At 40.8% G+C, this 6,660-nt stretch overlaps 1 long non-coding RNA gene across 1 annotated transcript; it reads left to right on the top strand.

Annotated features, from left to right (window-relative positions):
- The first annotated feature begins 2,217 nt into the window (after positions 1-2,217).
- Positions 2,218-6,341, top strand: LOC138852144 (uncharacterized). Its single transcript, XR_011391582.1, has 3 exons — positions 2,218-3,131; positions 3,254-3,316; positions 4,444-6,341. It is a non-coding gene; the product is annotated as an uncharacterized lncRNA (long non-coding RNA).
- Positions 6,342-6,660: the final 319 nt, after the last annotated feature.

Genomic DNA, 6,660 nt, shown 5'->3' with positions numbered 1-6,660 from the left:
GGGGGTCAACGCTCCTGCAGCCTCGTCTGAAACCAGGCCTTGTGGTACATCAGGGTCTGATCAACCAGGCTGTTACTGCTGGCCGCACGTAAACAAACGTACGAACCATAGTCCGGCTGATCATACCTTGTCACAGTTGTGGAAGCCCTCAACCCCCCGGCAAAATTAACAGCTGGGGCAGTGAACTTTAGGGACGGCGGTGGTGCAGTGCAGACATGTTGCTTAAGAAGTAAGGCGGTTTAGGTCTGTGGTCCACCTGATCTAAGTTGGGAATTTAATGTTTCCGTTTCTCCTTCCGGAAGAAATATTTTTTTTTATTCCTGCGCATACCTGGGCAATATCTTTTTTTCCCCGGACACCGGGACGTAGGATTCAATAAAGCGTCAGCTTTGGCGGCCCTGAATAACCCTAACTACAACAACAACTGGTGCAGTCAGCGGCAGGGCAATATAATAATATCTTCATTTTTTATAAGTACACGTACAAGGTATACAGGCCTGACATCAATGACATACTGCTGTATAGAAACTCGCTTGTTATGCAGAGAATTTAGGGCAAATTAGGTCAATTTTGTCCCAGGGTGCGACCCACACCAGTCGACTGACATCCAGGCACCTGTTTTGCTAATGGGTCCTAATGTTTTCCACCCGTACCGACCCCTCAAGGAAGGTTCCTTGATGTTGGTGAGCGGCTCTTGATTTAGGGAATTGGATCTGTGCTCCAGTTCCCCGAATTAAGCCTGAATGCCTTCCACATCCCCCCCCCCCCCAAGGCGCTGTATAATCCTCCGGGTTTAGCGCTTCCCCTTGATTGTAATAATAATCCACCCGTACCGAGGATTCGCTAGCGATCGAGGTACGTGACACCATAGACATCACAGACTCATTCACCAGCCTTCGTCGAGTGTGAACGTCTCCCCCTCGCCTGAGCATCGGTGACAAGTTTTTACCCGTTGTCTCTGGACGCTTGTCCTCATCTTTTTCTGCCCGCTAGACACGTTACATGAGGAGAGTCTTTCATTTGTTATCTTATCTGTTCCATTCTTCCACTCAGAGGATACTGTCTTGACGGTTTTGGTGGGAATCCGGTACTAAATTCAGGTTGGGGTGTAGGTGTCCCTCCCTGGCAGGCTTGACAGCAAAGGTGCATCTGGCCTGTTTGGGAACTTTTATTATTTGTTTCTATATACCAAAAAAAAAATTGTTCAATTTCATTTTCTTTGGGCCTTCAGTTTATTGTATGTCTTGTACAATAATGCTGATACTTGGACTAGTTTGCAAGAAATGCTTTGCATATTACTGACTTTTGTGCCTACATAAAAGAAATGAAAATTGCATTAATAACAAAAAGGCACAATACCGTGACTGGAACAATACACAAATAACCCGCACATAAAAGAGAGAAGCTTACGACGACGTTTCGGTCCAACTTGGACCATTGACAAAGTGACTTTGTCAATGGTCCAAGTCGGACCGAAACGTCGTCGTAAGCCTCTCTCTTTTATGTGCGGGTTATTTGTGTAAAATTGCATTGTATTGTTGTTTGCATTTGTATTTGACCAACATTCGCAATAACCTCCACAAATGCTATAGCAAACTGTCCTACTTTAGTCAAACTTCCAACAAATTGTTTTTACAAAATTCCACTACTAGTTATAAGTTATTTTAAGGCTGTTCGAAATGATCTGCATAACCAGGAACTTTAATAAGCATTTAGGTACAAACACAACTTGTACCTGGCTGGTGGGGCTTCCAAGCCTGGCTCGCAAAGCTCTTGCTTCACACGCTGAGTATCCGGGTTTGATTCCCGGTAGGGTAAAAACATTGGACGCGTTTCCTTACACCTGTTGTCCTGTTCACCTAGTAAGTAGGCACCTGGGTGTTAGTTGACTGGTGTGGGTCGCATCCTGGGGGACAAAACTGAGGACCCCGATGGAAATAAGACAGACACTCCCTCGATGACGCAATCCCTTTCTTGGGTTAATTCCTCCTCCGGGATTAATAATCCGGACATATTTATAACTCCCCCCCCCCCACAAAAAAAATCAGTGATTTATTTCCATTGTGGTCCTTCTGTGAAATATGTTGATGATATTCCCATTTTCGTACCAACTATAAACCATTCTTTACAGAAATAATGGTTATCATTTCTTATTTTATTAATTCTTGATGGCCCAGCTCAGGGCAATATCTCCCCCCGTCCACCAGGAAGCTGTCACTGGCCCTTACAAACAACAACAAATACGACTGAACATAAAGGATGAGAGTTAACCCAACAGAGAAGAGAATGATGTCTCTGGAAGACATAAAAGCCTTTGCTAAACCCTATTATGGTAAGGAGGGATTCATCCAGTTCTTCGAAAAGCACCTTGTATTAACTGACGACTTAAATGATATGGTTGCCAAAAGCGACGTATATAACGCCTGTGCAAAGTTCTGCATTGAGGAAAATTTAGGCCCAGTGCCATCCATAAATAACATTGGTCTTCACCTGGCCAGGCTGGTCACCCGCAGGAGGGGTGCCACCAGCCACCAGCAATACTGCTTTTGTGGTCTGAAATTTATCAACTATTCCGGGACCTTCACGACCTTGCATCCAGCTAGGCGGGGCAGACCCAAAAAAGCAGTAACCAAAAGACCCCGATCCAAGCCGAGGAAGACTCAGAAGTTTGATGATGATGGTAAAGAAGACTGGGAGGTGAAGGACTGGTTCAGGTATGGTGATGGCTGTTTGGCCAAGAAAAAGAACAAGAAATTGTTTCTAGAGAAACAAAAATTACGTGCAGAAGCATTAGAGAAACAAAAACAACATAAAGAAACCTTGGATCAGAAAAAACCAGAGGAAGATGATAAAGGTTCTCATCCTTGTGTTGTAAAACACTCACTGCCTAAGAAGAAGCACAACTTCTGCAAGAAAGCAAACTAGGCGAAATCAGATATAAAGAAGTTATTTTTATTTTAAAATTATGCAGACTCCAGTTTAATTTAAATGCCCATAAGATGAATAGCACATGGGGTAATACAAAATAATAAGAAGACAGACTGAGAGGAACAACATACAGAAGACTTAAGTGGGTGAAATAAAGCCTTCAGTTAATGCTCATTCCATTTCATCCATATCAAAATGAAAAGGTAAATATTTTTTTTTTCAACACATCAGTCATCTCCCACCTAGGCAGGGTGACCCAAAAAGAAAATATTGATATTAATATCACATTTTTTGCACACCCTTCATCTTTACAGTCTCATTTCAGAGTCCTGGCAGTGATATACCACCCTCCTGAGGATGCCACCCACACCAGTCAGCTTACATCCAGGTACCTATTGACTGCCAGATAGGCAGAGGCACTAAGGGCCAGGAGACTTGCCATTGTCTCGCTTTGATGAAAATTGCTCCTGACCAACTTTCTGTTCTTTTCCACTTTTTTTTTCTCCCTTTCACCTCATTTATTCTTTTTTGCAGCTTTGTTTATTGATACTGTCATAACCAGTGAGGTTGGCACTTCCACACCAAGTGAGTTTTATCTAAGGTTGTTGCTAAGATATATTTCCATCTTTTATTCCTTCTTTCTACCTCAGTGCCTTTATCCTCCCTTCATTTTTTCTTCCCTTCATTCTTTTTCTTCATTCCTTCTTCCCTTCATGCCTTATTCTTCATTTGTTTTACTCTCTTCATTTCTTCTTCCTTCATTACTCCTTTAGTACAGACTAGTTTAGTCTTTACTGGACACCAGCAGTTATGCGGGATCTAGTAGCATTGTGTACTCACCTAATTGTGGTTGCAGGGGTCGAGACTCGGCTCCTGGTTCTGCCTCTTCACTGGTCACTACCAGGTCCTCTCTCTCCCCACTCCATGAGCTTTATCATACCTCATCTTAAAACCATGTATGGTTCCTGCCTCCACTACATTACTTGCCAGACTATTCCACTTCCTGACAACTCTATGACTGAAGAAATACTTCCTAACATCCCTTTGACTCAGATGAGTCTTCAACTTTGTTCTGTGTCCCCTCTCTGGAACATCCTGTGTGGATGTAGTACTGTGTTCCTTGACTTGCTGCTCACGTGGGGAATCAAAAATGCAGAAGTTTTATCTGTATCTCCATTCACCTGTGAAATGAGATGATTAAGATTAATCTGTGACTAGTTGTATTGGTACACGAGTTAAATGCTAACGAAGAAAACTGTAATATACCCAGTTGTATAAATGGTTGTGACTGCTTTTTTGCAATTCTGCACAAGATTCTGTGTTGTATCTAGAATAGCTAATTGATTCTTATTGTGTAAGTTGTATCATGTACTGGTAGAAACAGATATTTTTATTATTATTATTACCTAATAAGTACATAGTGGTATAATAATGTACAATTTAGGTGGCAAATATAAATTTTTCCTTTTTTTTTTTTTTTGTAATGCAATGATAATCGATTTCATTTCATTTCAGATCAGGAAGGTAGTAGATCTGGAGGCAAAGATGAATCTTCATGTAGTGATTCTGCTGCTTATCTGTTGAGTAATGAATTCTCTGCTGGTATGGAACACTCGAAGGATGGACAGAAAGACCTGGATGAGGACTCAGCATCCCTGGTAGCTTCATCAAGAGGCCTCCAGTAGTGTGGGTCAGGAAATGAATGTTGATTTTTGTAAGAAATGAAAGAAAGTTTAGCTCGATAACTAGATGTAACAATATAGGAGAGCATAGCTATGAGTATGTTGGTTGGTAGGGTACAAGGTGGAGAGGTAGATCATTGAAATGATGGAGAGATGTGTTCAGCTTTTAACTTTAAAGTGTGTTACAAATATCAGTTAAGGTAATGCTTATTCATTATATGCAGTGTAGTTTGTTGGAAATGAGCTAAGAGATTAAAGGTATAGACCCCTGACTGACATTATTTTACTTTGTACTGTACAATGAAAAATTATGCACCAAATTGATTCAGCATTGTTGAAAAACTTTCATCATTTTATTGCACTATATTGTGATTCATTCACCCCATTCCACATTGTTAAGAAAATATAGATGGTAAATATAGAAAGTAGTCTATTTTGATCGTCAGCTCTGGTATATGTTGTAAGATGCACCCTCACTTTTCTAGTCGTCTCAGTGTAGTGGTGATGAAGCTTGTCCATCACAATGCTGTATTCTTATTGTGACGATTTTTGTGGTCCTCAGTTAAGGTGTAATATAACATTTAGATTTTATTTCTAACATAATGCATTTAATAAGCAGACAAGTGGGCAATGGTAAGGATGAATTTGTTTCTTGGTTGAGTTACGGTCTTTAGTTCATACATATTACGTATAAAAAATTAGGTAAATGATAAATATGACAAGGAAAAGAGGAAGGTTTATTTCTACTGTTTAGCTTAAACATTTCATTTGTTTTTTATTTATGTACCAGTACATTATTACTTTGACTATTTTATATACAAAGCATATACAGTGGAACCCCAGTTATAGGCCATAATCCATTCCAGAAGGTTGGCCTAAAACCTAATCAATATTTCCCATAAGAAATAATGTAAGTACAATTAATCTGTTCCAGACACCCAAAAATATTAACTAAAAATACATTTTTTAAAGATTAATTATAGTTTTACATACACAAAACAATGAGAACTAAATAAAATAAATAAATGAACATTTAAATCACTGTTACATACCTTTATTGAAGACTTTTGTTGGCTTATGGAATTCAGGGAGGACTGATTTTTGTTTGGAAGGGGCATCCCCCTCCATAAGGCCATCAGGTATCAAAGCCCTCTCTGGGGTTACTTCCCTCCCTGCCTGCTACACCCTTGCTTTCCTCCTACACTTCCTGTCTGCCTGCCTGCTACACTCCCTGCTACACCCTGCCTCCCTACTACACTCCCTGCCTCCCTGCTACACTCCTTCCATACTACACTCCCTGCCTCCCTTCTCCACACCCTGTTTCCCTGCTACACTCCTTGCCTCCCTGCTACACTCCTTGCCTCCCTGCTACACTCCTTGCCTCCCTGCTACACTCCCTCCCTCCCTACTACACTCCCCCCTCCATGCTAAACTCTCTTTTGCAACATTAGCTTCCTTGATTTCTACTTTCTTTCCCAGGATGGAAGTGATTATTATTTTGGATTTCCCATACATCGTGGCAAGTTCTAGCACTCGAAAATCACTCTCATACTTTTCGACAACTTCTTTCTTAAATTTCATCGTGTTTCTCACTTTCTTTACCAAAGGAACTTTACTAGGAACTTTCTTTGGGCCCATGGTTGCTTATTTCGCAGTTGCAATCAACAAAAAAAAAACACCAACAGTGGATGAAGCCACAAGGTATTCCTAATCCAACGAGAGAGAAACGCAGACTGAGTGTGATAAGCATGAGGAAGAGTGTCGCAGGTCGGTGGTTACATGTCTCGTATGGCTGATATCTGGAGCAAAATTTCGCTGATAAAAGTGCTTCATTTCCGAAATGGCCGATTTCCATAACAGCCTATAACCGGGGTTCCACTGTACTAGTCTTTTATGTAGTACAAACTAGGCTACCACAGTGCTGCTGTTGGCTCTTTTTGTAAGATCTAATAATTTTAATGGATAAAAATTAGTAGAACCAAAATACATGTAGTTGGTAGTAATATCACACATGTACATGCTGGAGCTGCACTAGTAATCCTCTTCAAGG

This window comes from Cherax quadricarinatus, unplaced genomic scaffold (assembly GCF_038502225.1).
Source record: "Cherax quadricarinatus isolate ZL_2023a unplaced genomic scaffold, ASM3850222v1 Contig4424, whole genome shotgun sequence".
NCBI classification, from domain to species: Eukaryota; Metazoa; Arthropoda; class Malacostraca; order Decapoda; family Parastacidae; genus Cherax; species Cherax quadricarinatus.
Note: the sequence above shows the minus strand (reverse complement) of the source record. Positions and strands in the feature narration are given on the sequence as shown.